General features: G+C 49.4%; 1 protein-coding gene across 12 annotated transcripts in view; it reads right to left on the minus strand.

The window, feature by feature from the left end:
- The window catches only part of ATP2B2 (ATPase plasma membrane Ca2+ transporting 2), a 358,301-nt gene that overhangs the window by 178,159 nt on the left and 162,032 nt on the right, over positions 1 to 18,110 (minus strand). For 3 of the 12 annotated variants that reach the window (XM_073231038.1, XM_073231036.1, XM_073231029.1), the window contains one exon: positions 9,222 to 9,316. The exons of the other annotated variants lie outside the window; for them this stretch is intronic. The gene's annotated coding sequence lies outside the window, so the exon portion shown is untranslated. The remainder of the gene's footprint in view (positions 1 to 9,221; positions 9,317 to 18,110) is intronic. 12 annotated transcript variants of the gene reach the window in all.

Here is an 18,110-nt window from a genome sequence, read left to right on the forward strand (position 1 = left end):
CTGCAATGGTGACACTTTTAAGTTATAGGAAATCTGGTCTTTGATTTCTAACAAAATGAGATGGAATCTGAAGATGTCATTGGTTCATTTCTTCCACATTAATTGAGCCTGGTGGTGTGGGAACTGCCTCCTGGAGCAGGGCTTTGTAGGAGGGTACCCAGCTGCAAAGGAGGAAGAAGGGTTCAGAGCGTCAAGTGGGCCTCTGCCCTGGGTGGAGGGGAAGGTAGTTCTCCTGCGCTGGGTCCTCCCCATGTGGGCATTGTCTCAAACCTCTCAGGATCTCCCCCAAGGCGCGGGAACCATCTCCTCTGGGCCTTGGTCAGGCTCTCAGCCCCACAGAGGAACTCACCCATTAACCCTGCCTGAAAACCCAGCCCCAACTCAGGCTCAGAACTACCTTGGCTGGAGGCTGAATGGGTGGCAGGGGTGTAGGTTCAAATTCTCACTAGCTCTGTGACCTTGGGCAAGTTACTTCACCTCTCTGAGCCTCAGTTTCTTTAACAGTAAGACAGAGATGATATCTACCTCGAAGGATTGTGCTGAGAATTAACTGAGATACTGCATGTAAAATACTTTGCTGGTCATGTGTTACACACACAAGGACACCTAAAAATGACCCACAAGGTCCTCCTCTCTTCCCTTGAAGCAAGTAGGACATAAATATTCTATCCTGGGTGGCTTGGTGTGGTGGCAGTCTCGCCCGCCCATATTTTGGAGTTGCCTTGTACTGGCTCGTGAGAGCTGACTGTGTGTATCATTGATCTCATGTTGGTAGCTTGCAATCTGCAAGGTGGAAGCATTTACACCACAGGAACTGGTCACCACTGCACAGCAGGGCACCCATCTCCCTGAGAGCCAGTTGTTAAACATTCACCAGCACATCAGTGAGCCCCAGTAGGAGCTCAACTTGGCTGCCATTGCCTTTGGTCTCAGGACCTCTTTTTGCTCTGGTTCCCCTCACCCTGCTCCTCCCTGCCTCACCTGCCCTCGCCCCCTGCTCCCTGCACTGGGAGCCTGCTCTTGGAACTTCTCTCTGATTCTCCTGCCATGGGGCTTGCTGAGGATGGTCACTGTGCCCAAAGGGACTTCACTGTCAGAGAAGGTGGCCCTGGTGTGGCACTGCGCTAGAAAACTGCTGGCTGATGATCTTTCTCTCTCCCTTTGCTTCTCTCATTGTTGAACCCTTCCCAGCCCCCCTGCTCTCAGCCTCTAGCACCCCAGTCACCACCTTGTCACTCAAACTCTCATAGTGAAGGTTCCCTAATGCCCGGCACTGACCACTCTCTCTTTCCACGTCTGCCTCCTCTTCCTCCAGCCCTGAAAGCCTGCTAGCGGCCAGTGGCTATTGCATCTGGAGAGAGCCGGTCCTGCTCTCTTCCCTTGGATGTCACTGGACAAGCTCATCCATTTCTCAGAGACTCCACAGTAAAGACAGTGAGACATATTGGGCTCTTGCCATGGGTCAGACACCATGCCAACAGTCTTGCTGACCAGTCTCATTCCTTATTTCCTCACCTGCCAAATGGGGACAACGAAAGTGTCTCCCCCAGGGAATTGAGTGGTGATCCCCAGCAATAGCATTTGTGCAGCTGGCTTGCTGATTGTAAAGTGTCATGCTAGTGCTGTCATTTCTACTTTGAAGGGAAATGCTTGTTTAGATCTACAATTTTTAAATGTGTTAAAAAAAATTCCACAGACATGTTATTTACAGTCAGCTCCCATACAGGTTTTCTTTACCTTTTTTTTTTTTTTTTTTTTTTTTTATCATTCCTTGCCTGCTTGGCTAAAAATAACAAATGACAAAGGTCATGTCTGCTTTTACCTATTGGAGGAATCTACAAAGAACAAAGCTTTCAATTCACTGTCTTGGGGAAGTGAGAACTCTCCTGCTGGCCACTGGAATCCTCCCTGGGTCTTGTTAGCCCATGCTGAGGAGGTGAGGGGAGCTCAGGAGACCTGCAGCATCGTCCTGGGCAGGTAACTCCTGGCTTCAGTCACCTCTTCCCCAGCCTGGGGACGAAGGAGGTAGTAGAACAAACATAGACTGAAGGGTGGGAGTCAACAAGGCTGCCGTGTGGGTCTCAGTTTCCCCATATTCAAAATGAGAGAGGTGGGGTATATAGGTGCTGAGAACTTTCTCCTCATCCTAAATGCAAAGGTGCGCTAAACTTATTTCCCTCCCCATGCCCTCCCACCACTGTGGCCTCACCTAGTGAAAATCCACTGGCCCCTGATAATGGTGGTAGCACTGTTGATGTGAATAATCAGAGTCAATATTTGTGGAGTGCTGACAATATGTCAGTCATGTGCCTTTCAGCGGAGTAAACCCACTGACCCCACACACCCACCCTGGGAAAGGAAACTTGGCATCCCTGTCTGACAGCTGAGGGAGGGGACAGAATCCTGAGGCTGGGGTTGCACTTACATGTGGTCTGTCACCAGGCAGTTATGGTTCCTGAATGTGCAGATGAGAAGCTCCCAAACCTCAGTAAAGACATTTGCCAGCCTGTGTGCAGTAGCTCATACTTCACATTTTTCTTTAAGTTTTTCTTTAAATCAACTCCTTCTTCAAAGATGTGTGCACCTAGTTAGTATTATATTAAGCACTCATGGCCACGAGATCATGGACTTGCTTTGCCAGTTGTATTTTTCTCCTAACACATTGAAATAAGTGCACAGCTATTAAAATAGAAATTGTGCATTTGTTCACTCCCCAGAATGGTGGCCTGTGTCTGCCCTTTGGGAACCACGACTGTGGCCTTGGCCTGAGGGTGGATTTAGGTGGCTGATCTGATCTGGGTTACAGGAGGATTGCTTGGCTTGTAGAAGGGGCAGGAGAGGTATTCTTGGGAGGTTGATGCCCACCCTTATGACCAAGGTCTGGGGGAGCCAATGTGCCCTCTAGCTGAGGACTGCTTGTCACCCTCCTCCTTGGCCTCAGCTCCCCAGCTTCTCCTGAGCTCGGGGAGGGGAGCTCGCTCCTGGATACACTCCTTTCCCAGCCATGAGCTGCTATAAGGCTGTTCTGACCTCAATGACTAACACACATTCCTGGCCTAGTTAGAAAGCCCCTCGCCTCTCATATTTATAGCCACCTCTCGACTCTGCTCGAGCCTCTGAGGGAGGCCTGGCCCTTCTTAGTCACCTGTGTGCTGCCCTGAGCTCTGCTTGTCCTGACAGGCACCGTCAGACCTTCCTCTCTGAGACAGGAGTGGAGCAGGGATTTCATCTTGAGTGACAGCAGCCAAGTGGTTTCTCCTCCCTGGACCTCATCTACAAGATGGGAGCCATCGGACCACAAGGGTGGGCTGGCTGTGATGAGGATTCAATGAGATCCTGGTTCTGGAATATGAGTAATGACTAAAGCTTGTGGAGCACCAACTATGTGCCAAGCTATGTTCTAAGAACCTGACACCTATGAACTCATTGAATTCTTTAAACATACTATTATTTTCATGCCCATTTTGCAGAGGAGGAAGCTGAGGCACAGCAAAGGTAGGAAACTTTTCCAAGGTCACACAACTAGTTGGGATTCAAACCAGACTTCAGACTTGACCCACAGACTGAGTTCTCATCCATATAGTAGACTTGCCCCTGTTTGTTCTCTGACTATGTAATCTCCTTAATTAGCGGAGCCCATCACTCACTGTCTGCAATAAAGTGGCTGGGGTGGCTATGTTGCTGGCCAGGGATGGTTGAGGAAGTTAGCAAGGACATAGCTAATGAGGGAACAAAGTAGGAAGGGGCTCAGAATTACAGCTGGGACTTCTATCAAGGTGGCCCTCTTCAGAGCGGGAACTCTGAAGCTCAGAAAACAGGAAGCTCAGGCTGGCCTCCGGAGCTAAGTGAGAGGGTGGGCCCTGGGAAGGGAGCCCTCAGTGGGTGGCCACTTCTCCTTTCAAAGGGGGAAAACATGCAATACATTTATTCACAGAGAGGTTTTAGAAACTTAGCCACCTTGTCCCATGAATATTTATTGTTACGAACGGGGATTCCAAGAGGGACAGAGAACATGTCATTTGGGTGCTTGCTCTGAATGTGGCACTGTGCCAGGTACTTCGTAGTCACTTGTTCATTCAACAAACATTGGCACTTACTCCATGCTGGCTACTTTATTAGTTATCTCATTTAATTCTCAGCAACTTTGGGGGATAGGCACTATCATTACCAGACGAGGAAACTGAGGCACAGAGAGGTGAAGACTCCTGACCGAGGACACTTACCTACCAGGTGGCAGGCCTGGGATTGAAGGCAGAGCTTTTTGCTCACACCTCCAAACTACTAACAGTAGATGTAGGATATCAGCATGGTGGGGAGTTTACAAGGAGAAATTGTTTCCACTTGGTCTCTTCACATGATTTCCCCTTGCTTTGCAGACCTGGGGGCACCAGTTTTTCAGGCCCTCAACCTGATCCCTCATGGTCACCCTGACACGGTGCAAAGCAGCAGTTGGGAAAATGTCCTGCCTCACTGCTCTTTCTAAAATCAGCTTTCTCAAACTCAAAATGAAGCTCCCAGCCATGGTTTCAGGATCCTGGGATGGAAAGCCGTGTCGGGCTGCTTGTCCTTAGCCAGAAAATCGATGGCCGACCCTGATTTAATTAGCTTTTCCTTACAGTGATTTAGGGAATCCTGTAATTAGCTCAGGGCCCGGAGGGAGAGGCCGGGTGAGGGAGCCAGTGCTGGAGCCGACTGCAAGGAGTGGGGGTGGGGGTGGAAGGGTGAGGGGGTGTTGGGGGGTGTGTGTAGGGCTAATGCCTTGCTTACCACAAAGCCCTTTATTCATAAACTTTTATCCTGAGAATGTTCCCAGACACTAAGAAGCCCACAGCCGAAGGATGGTCAGTGATATGGGTGGGTGTTTAATCCCGGAGGGTTTTCTTCCTTGATCCCAAGTGAGATGCCTACTGATAGTCATTTTTGAGGTGTTCTATGGACCTTGTTAACCCCTCCATGTAAAACAAAATAGGAGCAGTGTGTAAAGAGACTGGGGGACCAGGGCGCTACCGCATTCTTCATAGATGCAGACAGCCCAGGGGCTTATGTGATTTGAGATGTAAAACAAACTGTGGACACCTTAGGGAATTCAGTCTGTGCGTGAGTAGAGAAGCCTGAGGTGGCCATGGGCTACACTTGTAAGGAACCCCATCACCTACTGCTGCCGTTTTCAGGATGCCTACTATGCATCAGGGACCATGTTGTGTGCTTTCCCACACATCATCTCCAACTCCTGCAATACCTCTGCTAGGGAGGCAGTATTAGCCCATTTACTGAAGAGGAAACAGGGTTGGAGAGCAGCAGTAACCTGGCCAAGGCTACCCAGCCAGAAAGGGCAGAGCCTGGATTTGAACCCAAGTCTTTCAGATACCAGAGCCTGTGTTCTTTCACACTGCACAGAGACGTGGCAGTGGGGCTGCAGATGAAAAGACAAGGAGAACTAATAGGTGCTGCCGAAATGGAGCAGAAAGGAGGGTGAATGTTCAGTTCAGTTTGTTTTTAATGTATGCTGTGCACCTACTGTGAGCCAGGCCGCCAAGATGAAAAGTACAGAGTATCTGTGCTCCAGCTCATGGTCCAGTGCACCTGTAGTGCTAAGCCTCACTTGACCAGTTTTCCCTTCCCCAGTTGAGCAGCTGATCCCTCTCCCCTATGCCCCTTCTCCCGCCAGCAGCTCTACTGGTTTCTGTCCTATTCTCCATCCCCCACAACATTTGCAGCCCCAGCCTCAGACTCTGCACTGGCTTTACCAGATGTTTTTTGGACCCTCAGGCTTTGCTTCTTCTCAGTTACCCTGCTCATCCCCTTCATCATAATAATCCTCTGTGTGAGGCTCAGGGAGGTTAATTAGCTGGTTCAAGGTCACACAGCCAGTAAGGGGAAGAGCCAGGATTTGATCTCATGTCTGTCTGACTCCACAGCCAGAGGCCTTCTCAGTGATCCTGTCTCCCCTGTGACCATCACAGCCATCTCTTTTCTGCCTCCCAGGCCATTCCACGGGAAGTTACTTGCTTTGACCACAGCCCCTGCTGAAGCCAGCTTTGCACTTGTTAGCTGGAGGGAGGAGATATATTTTGGAAACCACCCAAGAAAAAGACACTTGAAATAACTTTTCTCCGTAGCTCCTGCTGCCAAAATGCACTGAAGCCCTACTGGGAGCAGGCCTCTGCAGGACTCACGTCGATGCTGTCCGTTTGGCCGGGATCTACGGCTGATGTTGCATTCTCCAATTTGTTACCTCACAGACCCTCACTGTAGCCCTGGGAAGGGTGTCCTGAACCTCCCTTTACAGATGAGGAAGCTGGAGGCTCAGGAAGGTAATGGGGCTTGCTCAAGGTCAGGTCCCCACCTAGGGGTGGCCTTGGGAAACCTCACAGAGCCTCAGGTTATTTATCTGCAGAGATGGTAACAGTGTTGGTTTCCCAGGGTTGCTCTGAGGATTAAGGGAGAGAAAATGGGTGGAACGGCCCAGCACAGAAGCTGACCTAGGAAAGGTGCTTGGCAGCTGGCAGATGTCTTTGACTCTCCAGATGAAGTGAAGATCACGGACATACAGATAGTTAGGGTAAAGGAAGGACACACAGAGAGTCAGGGTAAAGGAAGGCCCAGAGCGAAAGCTTCTCAAGCCATTGCTAGTGCAAACAGCCATCTGACAATAATAACGGCTGCTGATTTCTGTTGTTTAAATATCTGCACGCACTGCCTCATTTCTTTCTCATCACAAGCCGCAGTGGGGGAGTACAATATTTATCCCTGTTTTACAGATGAGGAGATGGCAGACAGATGAAATAAGTGGGAACTAAAGGGCAGTTTTTCAATAGTAAAGAAAAAACAACTCAAGTTCAGAATATGGCAAGCCTGTACATTAACCCTTTTCCTAAAAAATACTCCTCTGAAATTTCTTTTCAGAACACGCCTCCTTTCTTCTTAACCCTGCTAGCTTTCACTTTGCGATGTCCTTTACTACAGAGCTTACTGCCGGCTCCCTCCCTTAGCTACTGTGAATGGCAGATGGTGAGCTCAGGAACCCTTTGGAATCCTGGCCCCCACATGCTGGGCCAGGGCTGGGAGTGAAGCTTGGGCCCCAGACATTGTGAATCTCTGCTATGACTTTGGAAGGGGAGTGGCTCCTGCTTCCTTCTCAGCTGCACCCCTGATGCATGGTGCAAATGGCATCTGGTTAACAAACATCAGTTTTCAAGTATGCTACTGAAGGAACACTGGTCTGAGGGGAAAATTCCCCTTCCTGCTCCCATCCTCAACTGGTGTAAAGTGTGACTGATAACCCCAAAGCCCCCTGTTGCTTGCAGCTCGGAGAGGGGAACCAGGAAGCAGCTTGTTGGCTCCACTAAGTGGTCAGACACAGGAACAAGCACTTCTCTCTGGGCCTCAGTTTCCTTTTCTCTAAAAGGCAGAAGAAAACTAAAAGAAAGCAAACTGGCAGAGCCAGGCTGGGGTAGAAACCAGCCACTTGGGAGAGCAGCCAGCTTAAAATAAATTTGTTTGTTTTGTTCAGAGCTTAAAATAAAATGGAACTAAGTGCCAATGTTTAAAAATTGGGGGATTGTGCATAAGAATCCAGATTTCTGGTTTCTCTTAAAATAGTGGAAGGGCTGCCCACCCCAGGTTGGCTGGAGGTGGGAGAGGCCATAGAGATGGGCAGCTGGTCACCAACTCAGCATTCTCCCCATAAGACTTCATGAAGGGTGAGCTCTTGCCTGGATTCAGGAAGTAAGTGAGTTTACAATTTCTGGACCTTGATTGCCCCTGAAAGTCAGGGCCCCTCTGGGGAAGAGAGTGGGCTTCTGACATAAAACCTTTCCCATTTATTTAACAAACACTCCCTATACGCCAGGGGTTGTTTTAAACATACCAGGTGTAGTCCTAAGCACTGTGCAAATAACAATCCACTACTAAATTCTCATAACAGCCTTGTGAGGTTAGTACCATTGTTATCACACCCATTTTACAGGTGAGGGAGAAAAGGCACAGAGAGGTCAACTCACTCGCCCAAGAAAGGGTGGTGTTGGGATTTGAAACCTAGCAGCCTGGCTCCCAAATCTGAGCTCTAGTCACTGTAGGTGATGTTATCCATCCATCTCTCCTTACAGGTTAATGGCCAGTCTTATGGCTTTGTCTCAGTTTCCAGGTTGCAATATGAAAGCTAGGTCATCATCCCTCCCCCAGTTTGTTCTCTCTCTTCTGTATTTATTACTTCCCTCCCTCGTATGTCAATCAATTCCTTTAATCCTTCAACAATCCTGTAAGGCAGAGGTACTACTATTATCCCATTTTAAGCAAGGAAATTGAGGCATGAAAGAGGTTAAACAACTTGTCCAAGGTTGTGTGGCTGGAAGTGGCAGAGCCAGAGTTTGACCCAGGCCATCTGGCTGTGGAGTCTGCATTTTTGGCACCATTTATCTCCCTCTGTGCACCTCCAACCACTCACCCTTGCCATTCATTTTTTCCCTACTTCATGTCTTGATTCACCCATCCATCCAACACTCAACTCAGACCCTTTGCTGGGCATGGGGGACACCTGTAAGGTGTATCAAGGCTGGCTGGGGCAGAAGAGTGACATCCTGCTCCCAGAACAGGAACTGCCCCTGACCTCTCCCTCTGAGGCTGTGGCCAGTGGGTGAACTAGTTTCCACCTGACAGCCCTGGAGAGTTCAGGAGGAGGAAGCAGCAGAGGGAATCTGGGTGGCCCCCGGCCAGCTTCCTGCAGGGCAAGTCCTCAGCAAGGCCCTTAAAGATTCAGGGAGACCCTGGCAGCCCCCACACTCACACCCCAGAACCCACTTTTTGCAGCTGGAACACTGACCAGCCTCTTGGACCTGACACTGTCACCTACTCTGGGGCCCTGAACAAGGGGCTTCCCCTTTCTGGACCTCAGTTTTCCCATCTGTAAAATGAGGGTATTAGAGCACTGGACATCACAAACTGGAGGTTTAAAGGCCAGATGCAACCCACAGATATATTTTGCTTCAGGATTTTTCAGAGTGCTTTTTCTAAAAATAAATATATTTTTGTCTCAGAATAGTTTTAGATTTACAAAAATATTGCTAAGAGTAGTACAGAAAGTTCCCATCTACCACATATACAGTTTCCCCTATTATTAACAGCTTACATGAATATGGTACTTTTCTCACAATTAATGAATCAATATTGATATGTTAACATTAACTAAGTCCATACGTGATGCAAATTTCCTTAGCTTTTACCTAAAATCATTTTTCTGTTCCAGGATCCCATCCAGGATATCACATTATATTTAGTCATCATGGCTCCTTAAATTCCTCTTGGCTGGGATAGTTTTCTAGAATTAAAAAAAATTTATTAAATTTGAATGCCTCAGGAGGAATATTTTGGGGTTCTGAAGTATTCTATATTTTGATCTGGTTGGTGGTAACACATGTATAAATACATGTAAAAATCATCAAGTGGTACATTTAAGATTAGTGCAATTCACCCACTTAATGTATGTATACCATGCCTCAATAAAACCATAACTGAATGACTTTCTCCAATTTGCCACAGTCCCCAGCACTCCCTGTTATACTCCATTCAGAGTTTATCATTATTTTTAGCATCTGCTTGGCATCTGTCATCACCACATGGTATATAAACAAGCCTTTCCTAGTTAACTCATCTGTAAAATGGATATAATTATATTTTCTATCTGATAAGGCTGTAGCGAAGATTAACTGAGATAACATCTATAAAGTCCTTAGCATGGTGCCTGATGTAGAGAAGTATTCAATAAATGGGAACAAACATTATTATTGTTCAGGTAATACTGACATCATTAAAAAAGGCACATAACTCTCTTTTTCTCCTTAAAGGAAACCCCTTCCTTTCCCTCCTCTTCCTCCCCTGCCTCCTCTCTGTCTGTCCCTCTCTGCCAGGGAAGGACCAAACTCTGATGGCCAGAAGGTGGAAGAGACAGAGGCAAGCCTGCAGAGGTGGCCCACATCTGCCAACGGAACCGGAAGGCCCCTGAGGACGGTTTGTCCCCGGTGTTCAAGGGAACTTTGGTGGAACCGGAGACCCAATCCTTCCCTTCTTAAGGGGCCCTTGAGACAGAAGGAGTTCTGGAGTCCCCAGGCATCTCCTCTAAAAGCTGAGTCCTGCCCCCTTGCTCCCCACCCCACCCCACGGCCAAGGATCCTGGAAACAGAGGAAGCTGGAAGGTTTTTGGATGAGTGCTGTGGAAATCATGGGGAGATGTAACTTCCAACCCTGGCTCTTTGCTGGCCCAGCCTCTAGGGAGATGCCAGCTTCTCCTTTGTGAAGCCCCACCTGTGGCCAGAAGCAATGAGATCAGAGGGAGACAGGGCCTCCTACAGAAAACAGAAACCAAGCTCTAGGCAGGATGTGTTCAGAGGTGATAAAAACCAGGGAGGGACAACAAGATGACCAAGGGAGCAAGCAGCAAGAGCAAGGACTTGGGCAGGAGGCCGCGGCGGGGTCCCCGTCTTGCCCTCTGGCTCACTGTGGGACCGCCGGTCAGTCCCTTTCTCTCACCAAGCTGCCCTTTCCTTAGAATGATGATGATGATGATGACAATAAACAGTCACAGGGGTGATGATGGTGGTGATGAGGTATAGGATAAACCCTCTCTATGGGCAGCACAGTTTCTTCCTTACAAGTATCTCATCAAGTAGGTCCCATAACTATCTCCACTTCACGTATGAAAAAAATGGGAGTCAGAGGATCAAAAGCTTGCCTAAGTCTTCCCAACAATATAGTTTAAAGACACAGGATTCAAACCCCAGCCTGGGTCATCTCCTTTTTAGCTGCACCTGTGAAATGGGCAGGCAGCCTAAAGGGTCTTTCAGCTTTCCTTACAGCACTGACCTTATATATTCTCTGAAAGCTGGTCCCATGCTCAAGAGTAACAGAGCAGTGACAATGCTCAGAGCTAAGGGGTTACCTGTACTAAGGGGCTGCATCTGTCACTCATTTGATCTTCACAAAAGCCTTATGAAATAGGTGTTATCACTACCTTCCTTTTACAGGGTGGGAAACTGAGGCCCAGAAAGACAGAGGTAAATGTGCAGTTACTCAGGTGCCAGTATTTGAGCCTGGGCCATCTGGCTTCAGAGCTCACACTCTTGCACACTTTAGCAGCCCTCTGGCGGGAGGGCACCTCTAGGGCTGAGTGAGGCCATGGACTGTTCTCCCAGCCTCATCAATTTCCAGAGGGCTTGTCTGGGCCAGGCCTTACCCTTCAGCCTCCCTCCCACCCCAGGACTCAAAGGCTTGCAGATCCCTTCTCTTATATTAAGTTGTTGCTATCTCAACAACCCCCCTGCTCTGGAGACCTGGGCCCCTGAGGGACCCAGCCAGTCGAGGGCCATGGGCATAACCAGCGAAGCTACCCTCCCATACCTGAGCTGGAGATGATGGTGAATCCCCCGGAGTCCCCTCTGAGTCTCAGGCCACGGACACAAACCCCCACTCTGACCTCTCGGTTTAAGCACCAGGAGCCACTGCAGAAGTCTGCGGCCTACAGCTCCACCCTGCGAGGTGGCCACGGCACCCGGTCCGGCTGCCAGCAGGGCTGCCTCCCTTTCTGGCCCTGGGATCAGTGAGGGGGGAGGCCAGGGTGGGAGGGGCGGGGGAGCATGGCTGGCCTCCACACTGCCGTGTGCTCGGCAGAACAGCGGCCTCTGCCAAAAGCCGCATGGGTGACAGGCGTTTCTCTGCGCCCCCAGCTTCCTCCTGGGCCACTGTTCACTTGAGTCTTCTGATCCTATCAGCAGTGCCCTGGCTCCAGTCCTGGTTACCTGGAAGTCCTTTTGTCCTGAGGACTCCCTGTACGACTGGCTGGGGTAGGGTGGCCTGGGAATGTGAGGAAGGGCAGCCGCTGTGTATGCATCTGGCTGGACCCAGGAACTGAGGCTTCCCATGAAGTGGGCCACATGAGCATGAACACTGGGGAGAGGCCAGCCCAGGAGAGGTGGGGAGGGCTTGGGCCAAACAGCCTGGATCTCATCTCCTCCAGGAAGCCTCCCTACACTAATGAGGAAAAAGGTGACAGTCTCCCACCTGCCCTGTCTCTGGGCCCCATGACACTCCTTGCCTGCTCCCTCATTTCATGCCCACCCCTTTCTCTCTGTTTACAGAACACAGGAAGAAAACACGTTGTATTGCTTCCTGTCCAGTAGTGCGATGCGTCCTTTCCCATCACCACTGGAGAAGCAGCACCTCCACACAAGGGTTTCCCAACTTCTGCACTGTTTCTCTGCATGTGCCAACATTTGTTTTATTTTAAATATTTCAGGTGTGAGGAACACGCCCCAATTTTTTTCACTTTTAAGTGAACTGATATTTTGGTAATCATGACAGCTCCCATTTGACAAATAGGAGAACACCTATGCTGAAGACATATTATTGAGTCAACCTAGTGACTTCCTTTGCTTCCCAGCCTTTTGTTTTTAAAAATAGGGTTTAAGTTGCGCAGGTTTCCTGTGGAACAAACCCGTGCAGGGACCACAGGAGGGCAATTCCTGCAGGGTGAGTCCGGGGTGGTGATGTGTGGCACTCCAAAGCATGTTTATCTCTGCTGCTCCCTCACTAAGTAGCCCCAGACTGCTGCAGGTTTTCAGCCTGTGAATCTTATTTTCCTGACCCTTTTGTGTCTGCTCTTGGCTTCACTGCTGCAAGCTTTCCATGACTGCAGTGTTTCCTGCAGGAGCAAACTCCGTCCCCTGCGACCTCATAATGTACCCCACCCAGTGGCTTCCTTGCCTTCCTTTACTCAACAGGTGCTGAGCACCTACTGTGTGCCAGGGACTAGGGATAGAGATAGGACTTCAAATCTATACTCAGGGAGGGCGAGTGGTCACTGACAGTGGTCCGTGTGCTCAGAGGGGTTAATCACCTCCTCTGGGTCACAAAGCTGGAAGGAAACAGGTTATGAAAGTCCAAGGTCCAAACAAGTTCTTTCCACTGCCCCACTCCTCCTGGGAACCTTAGGGCCTAGTGGGAAAGATGTAACTAAACCAAATAAAATGCAGTATGATACATTCTACAACAGGCATATCTGAAAAGCTTCAAGGACAGGATGGAGTATTAATTTTCATGGGGATGGTTTTAGGGGGAGGGGTAGAACCTGAGCAGGGTCTTCCATTCTTGAGCTAAAGAAATCAGACAACTCATGTTGTGAAAAATTGTATCTAAAATAAGAGTCACAATGACCTGAATGAGGAGTGCTGGGATTATTTATACGTAAAATACCTGAGCATGAAGTGCATGAATTCTGTGCTCTCCCTATTCTTTGCCAGAGAACAGATAGTTAGGTTCCTGTCCTGGGGAGTAACCAAGAAGAAATTTAAAAGTTACCAGTCAAGGATTCCAGGGAAATTTTCTATCATTGGGTGGGGTTGTTGAGTTCTTTAGTTCCTTTTAACAGTAAGATCCTACAAGTTTTATTTATTCTCAGGCTAAGAGAGAAAGGCAAGCTCCTTCTTAGTTCTCTCCTGGCCCTGGGGCGGGGAGCCCTCAACTCCAGGCAGGCCAAGGCTGACAGTGAGGCCTGAGGAAGCTCAGTGACTTTGACCCCATTGGACTCAGATCAACAAATAGTTTTAAGCAATTATCTACCAGGCCCTTGTGTATTGGTTACCTTAATAACTCCCATGCCAGCCCCTGAGACAGGGCGCACTATGCCCAGTCTACAGATGGGCAAACTGAAGTGCGAGAGGGGTCCTGTAGTGAGTGACACCATCTGGTCTCTCCAAGTCTGAGCACAGTGCTCCTCCCATCTCAGCTGTCAGGGCCCACTGAAGACAAACCCTGTGCTGAGAAGGACCCAGAGTAGAGTTGTAGAGTTGGGGCCCAGAGGATTCTTCTCTTGGCATCTGAGGTTGGACACCTGACCTGTCTGCATGGCACCAGGGGCCCAGCAAAGAGGGCAAGGCCTGCCATGAGATCAGCTGGTGGGGCTGGAGACGAGGGCATAGGAGTGGGCTGGGGTGGGCATGTGGCTATAAGAGCACCTTCCATCCTCGTGGCAACCCCATGATGTAGCCTCTGGTCCATTTCCAGATGAGTCAGCCGAGGACCAGAGAAAGGAGGTCACTCACCCAAGGTCACCCTGCAGGGCCAGGTTTGAACCCCCAGTTCACGCATGCTCTCCCCACCACACCATGTGCCTACCCCCTTTCCTACAGGTTCTTGTTTCATTCTCACTGTGATGCCGTGCAATTAGCAGAACACCCCCAGAGACAGTGAGAACCCCCACAGCACTTCCAGGCTTGGGGTCATGCCTCAGCTTCAACAGAGGAAGGCAGGTTTGAATGTGGCCCATGGCCAGCTGCCTGCTCACAGGGCCATGAGCCCACCATCAGGGACTGGAGGTTTCACTTAGGCATCCTTCTACTATAGCTCCTTTTTGAAAACATAAGCATTCCTGAGACATTTACTGGCCCCATTGCCTCCTGCCCCCAGAAGGGGCAAAACTTTCTGCCCTCTGGACTTCAGTCGGGGGGAGTTGATCCAGCAGTACCTTCATTTGACAAGCACCAGTTGGGGGCCGACTAGGAGACATGGCCTATGCTAGGTGCTGGGGCTTGTTCCTTGAAGATGCTTTTGCCTCGAGTGTGCCAGAGAGGACTTGGTACCTGGAGATGGGGTAGGGATCTCACTTGGCAGCCTCATCTCCCAGCTCTGCAAACCTGGGTGGGTCTTAGAGCTTTCTAGATGCGCAGGATGAGGAGTGGGAAGAGAATGGGGTGGGAATGGGGATGAGGATTTGTAACACCTGGCAGGGCACAAACTCAGAACTCTGGATGGTTGCACTAAGTCAGAGAGCCCAGGCACCTTGCCACAGGCCCCTTGAGCCACCAGGCCTGTGCAAAGTGGGGGGCAGTCACCCCACGATACACAGTGGGCTCCTGGCAGAGCACACCTGTGGGTGTGGGAGGTTTCCTCTGCCCAGCCAGATGGAGGACTCCCTAGAGGCTGCACCAAGAGCCATTAGGAGCCTGCCAGAACCCACCTAGCCCAACACTGTCATTTGCAGGAGGGGAAACTGAGGCTGATAGAGAAAAGAGGAATGCCCAGCACCACACAAGGCCCTTTACAGATATCCCTCACTTCGTGGGAGGAGAAACTGTTCCCACTTTGCATGTGGGAAACTGAGACTGGACAAGTGGCAAGATTCACCTAGATCACAGCGCTCAGACTGGCAGCGCTGAGATTCAAGCCCAGCACCCAGGCATGCATGCCTGCACCTAGTCTTGTGCCCTCCAGCTGGTTCCCAGTGCCTTGTCCTTTGTTGTCAAGGCAGTGTTGGAAATAGATGGTTGGCTCTCAGTTCAAGTGATGTGGCGACCTCCGATATTCAGGGTGGGGGAGCTTATTTTAAGAAAGAGGATCTGGCAAAAAGGGGGGTCTACCACTGACCCCCTCAGCTCTCCAGGGACCCAGGCCAAGCTGGGGATGCTGTGGGGTGATGGCTCAGAGCTTCTCTGCAGTTCAGACTTCTGTGTCGGCAGAGATTCGGGAGCAGCTCCCAGCCCAGAATGAAAGATGAAGGAGTGATTAGTTATCTGATGGCACAAACTGTGAGTGGGGGTTCTACCCTGGTCTTGGAGCCCTAAGGAAGGGCATTTCCCCCTTCAAGGAGACAAAGACAGGAGGTGTGCTAGGAGAGAAGTGTCTTCTCCTTAGCCTTGAAGAACATTAATTGAAGGGCCCTGGTGCTCTCAGCACCTGCCTGTCCTGTGACCTTCCCCTGTGACCACCTTGAAGGCTAGGACCCTGGCTTCCCATATTCCCAGAGTCCAGCACACAGTCCAAACCCACCTGCTCTTCAGGTAAGATCATGGCCCAAGAGACCCAGACTTCAGTTTTTGAGGCCAAGAACTAATGGGAAATCTCCTCGAAGCTGAGGAGTCAGTGATTTTGAGAAGGACAATGCCCTTTCAGAAAATGAGGTAAAATATTTTTAGAGTCTGTTTGAGAAATGTTATGAATGAACTGGAGGCCCATTCAGAATCAACTTCAAACAACTGTGATGGTGTTATGGGTTGAATTATGTCCCTCACCCTGCCGACCTCCAACAGAAAGGTGCTTTGGAATCTAACCCCCAGTACCTATAAATATGACCTTATTCAGAAATAGGATCTTTACAGAGGCCAGGAGGTTACAATGAGGTCATTTGGTGGGCTCTGATCAAACATGACTGGTGTCTTTATAAAGAGGGGAAATCAGACACACGCACAGCTGGGGGATCAGAGCAGTGCACCCAAAAGCCAGGGAACACCAAAGACCACCACTCAGCCTCTGGAAACTAGGAGAGGGGTGTGGAACAGACCCTTACTAATGATGCTCAGGAGGACCAGTCCTGTCAACACCTTGATGTCAGACTTGCAGCCTCCACAATGTGAAACAATAAATATTGCTTTAAGCCATACAATTGGTAGTGCTTTGCAGTCCCAGCAAACTAATACAGATGGCAGACTGCTTGCTCCCTGTGCTAGTGCACATGAGAGTCTGACATGGTCCCAGCAGAAAGTTGCCTCGGGTCCTCACAACTTGAAGCAATTGTTCCCACAGGGGACCCCCAGGAGAAGAGAGACCCACTAAAAAAGCTTGATATCCCAGGCCCCGTGCTGGATACATTGGTTTTTCTCTCCTACTTAATTTAACTCCTTCAAAAGGGAGGGGCTGTTTAATCCCATTTTAAGGCATATAAAACTGAGGTGGGAGATCATTTAAACAACTTGCCCAGGATTGCACAGCCAGGACCTGAAACCTGCAGGGGTAAGCCTTGCAGCCAGGCTGCCAACACTAAACTATGCCACCTCCCCAGACAGAAGGCACGCAGAAATGCTTTTCAGAGGTGACAAGCTATCACCAGAGGTTTGGGGTGCACTGACCCAACCTCTTTGCTCATTCCCTGTATTTCAGACTCTGGCCAGGGGAAGGGCCCACATTTTTCTCAATTCTCTTATTGAGGAAAGCAGGATGGAAGGAAATGTTCAACTCCCTAAAAGGATAAGGTGTTTTAAGAATTCTTGAGTACTTTTAAAGCCCTGATTTGTGCAAATTTTCACCTTTTACAGAGCACTTTCCTAGGCATTGCCCTGCATTCCCAACACTGCTCAGTTGGAATTACTGTGCTCATTTGAAGGAGGGATGAGTTGCTTTGCAAACTGGTGTTAGTTACAACAGCCTAACACATTGATCTGACATGGAAATTCTGCCAGTATAAGGAAGGATGCCTGTAATTTTTACTTAAAAGGGGATTCCACTGGGGATGTTTTGGGTGTTGTTCTGGCCTAGACTCAGAGTTAAACACTTTCCACAAATGTTCTCTGGCTCAATTAACCTTTCTCAGTTCATTTTCTCTTTGGATGTTCCTGCTGGCAAAAAGGATGATGGGATTTGATTTCTCCATTCTCTCATCAAGGAAGGGACATTTGGGTGGTTGCAGGTAGGTCAGGCTACAGGAGACCTTACTGCTTTGGACACTGAGGGGCCAGGATGCTCTGGGGAGGACAGTTCAGCCTTTTATAGTCTCTCACAGCTCCTGAAGGGCCTGCCCTCACCCCTGGTCCAGTCCAGGCCTGGACCAGAAAGGGCGCTAAATGCAAGCTGGAAAAGCAAGTGGCCTGGACCCCAGACTTGGAAATGCACACAGACCAAGTCAGATTACTTGTTCTTCATTCTCCTCTACTTCCACTGCATTTTGCTAAAAAACCTGGATTCCAGAGCGGGACATCCAGGGTTTGAATCCCAGCCAGGGTAAATAACATAAGTCTTTTAGTTTCTCCTTTTGTAAAATAAGGATAATGCCTACCTCATGGGCCAGTGAAGACCTAATGATTACTATTTTTAAAGTGCTTAGAGTAGGGCCCAGCACATAGCCAGCCCTGTATTAAGTGATTGCTATTATTTATTATTATTAATTTATTCAGCCAATATGGATTGGGGGTTGTGTGTGTGAAATCAAACTGACTAGGCTCACACCCCAGCTTTGCTGGTTACTGGGCATTTTACTCCACCAGTCTGTGCCTTGGTTCCCTCTTATATGAAATGGGGATGATAAAACTGCATATGTCACGGGCCAGTGGTGAGGATAAGGGGTTTGTCCCAAT

This window comes from Manis javanica, chromosome 3, assembly GCF_040802235.1.
Source record: "Manis javanica isolate MJ-LG chromosome 3, MJ_LKY, whole genome shotgun sequence".
Lineage (NCBI taxonomy): Eukaryota > Metazoa > Chordata > Mammalia > Pholidota > Manidae > Manis > Manis javanica.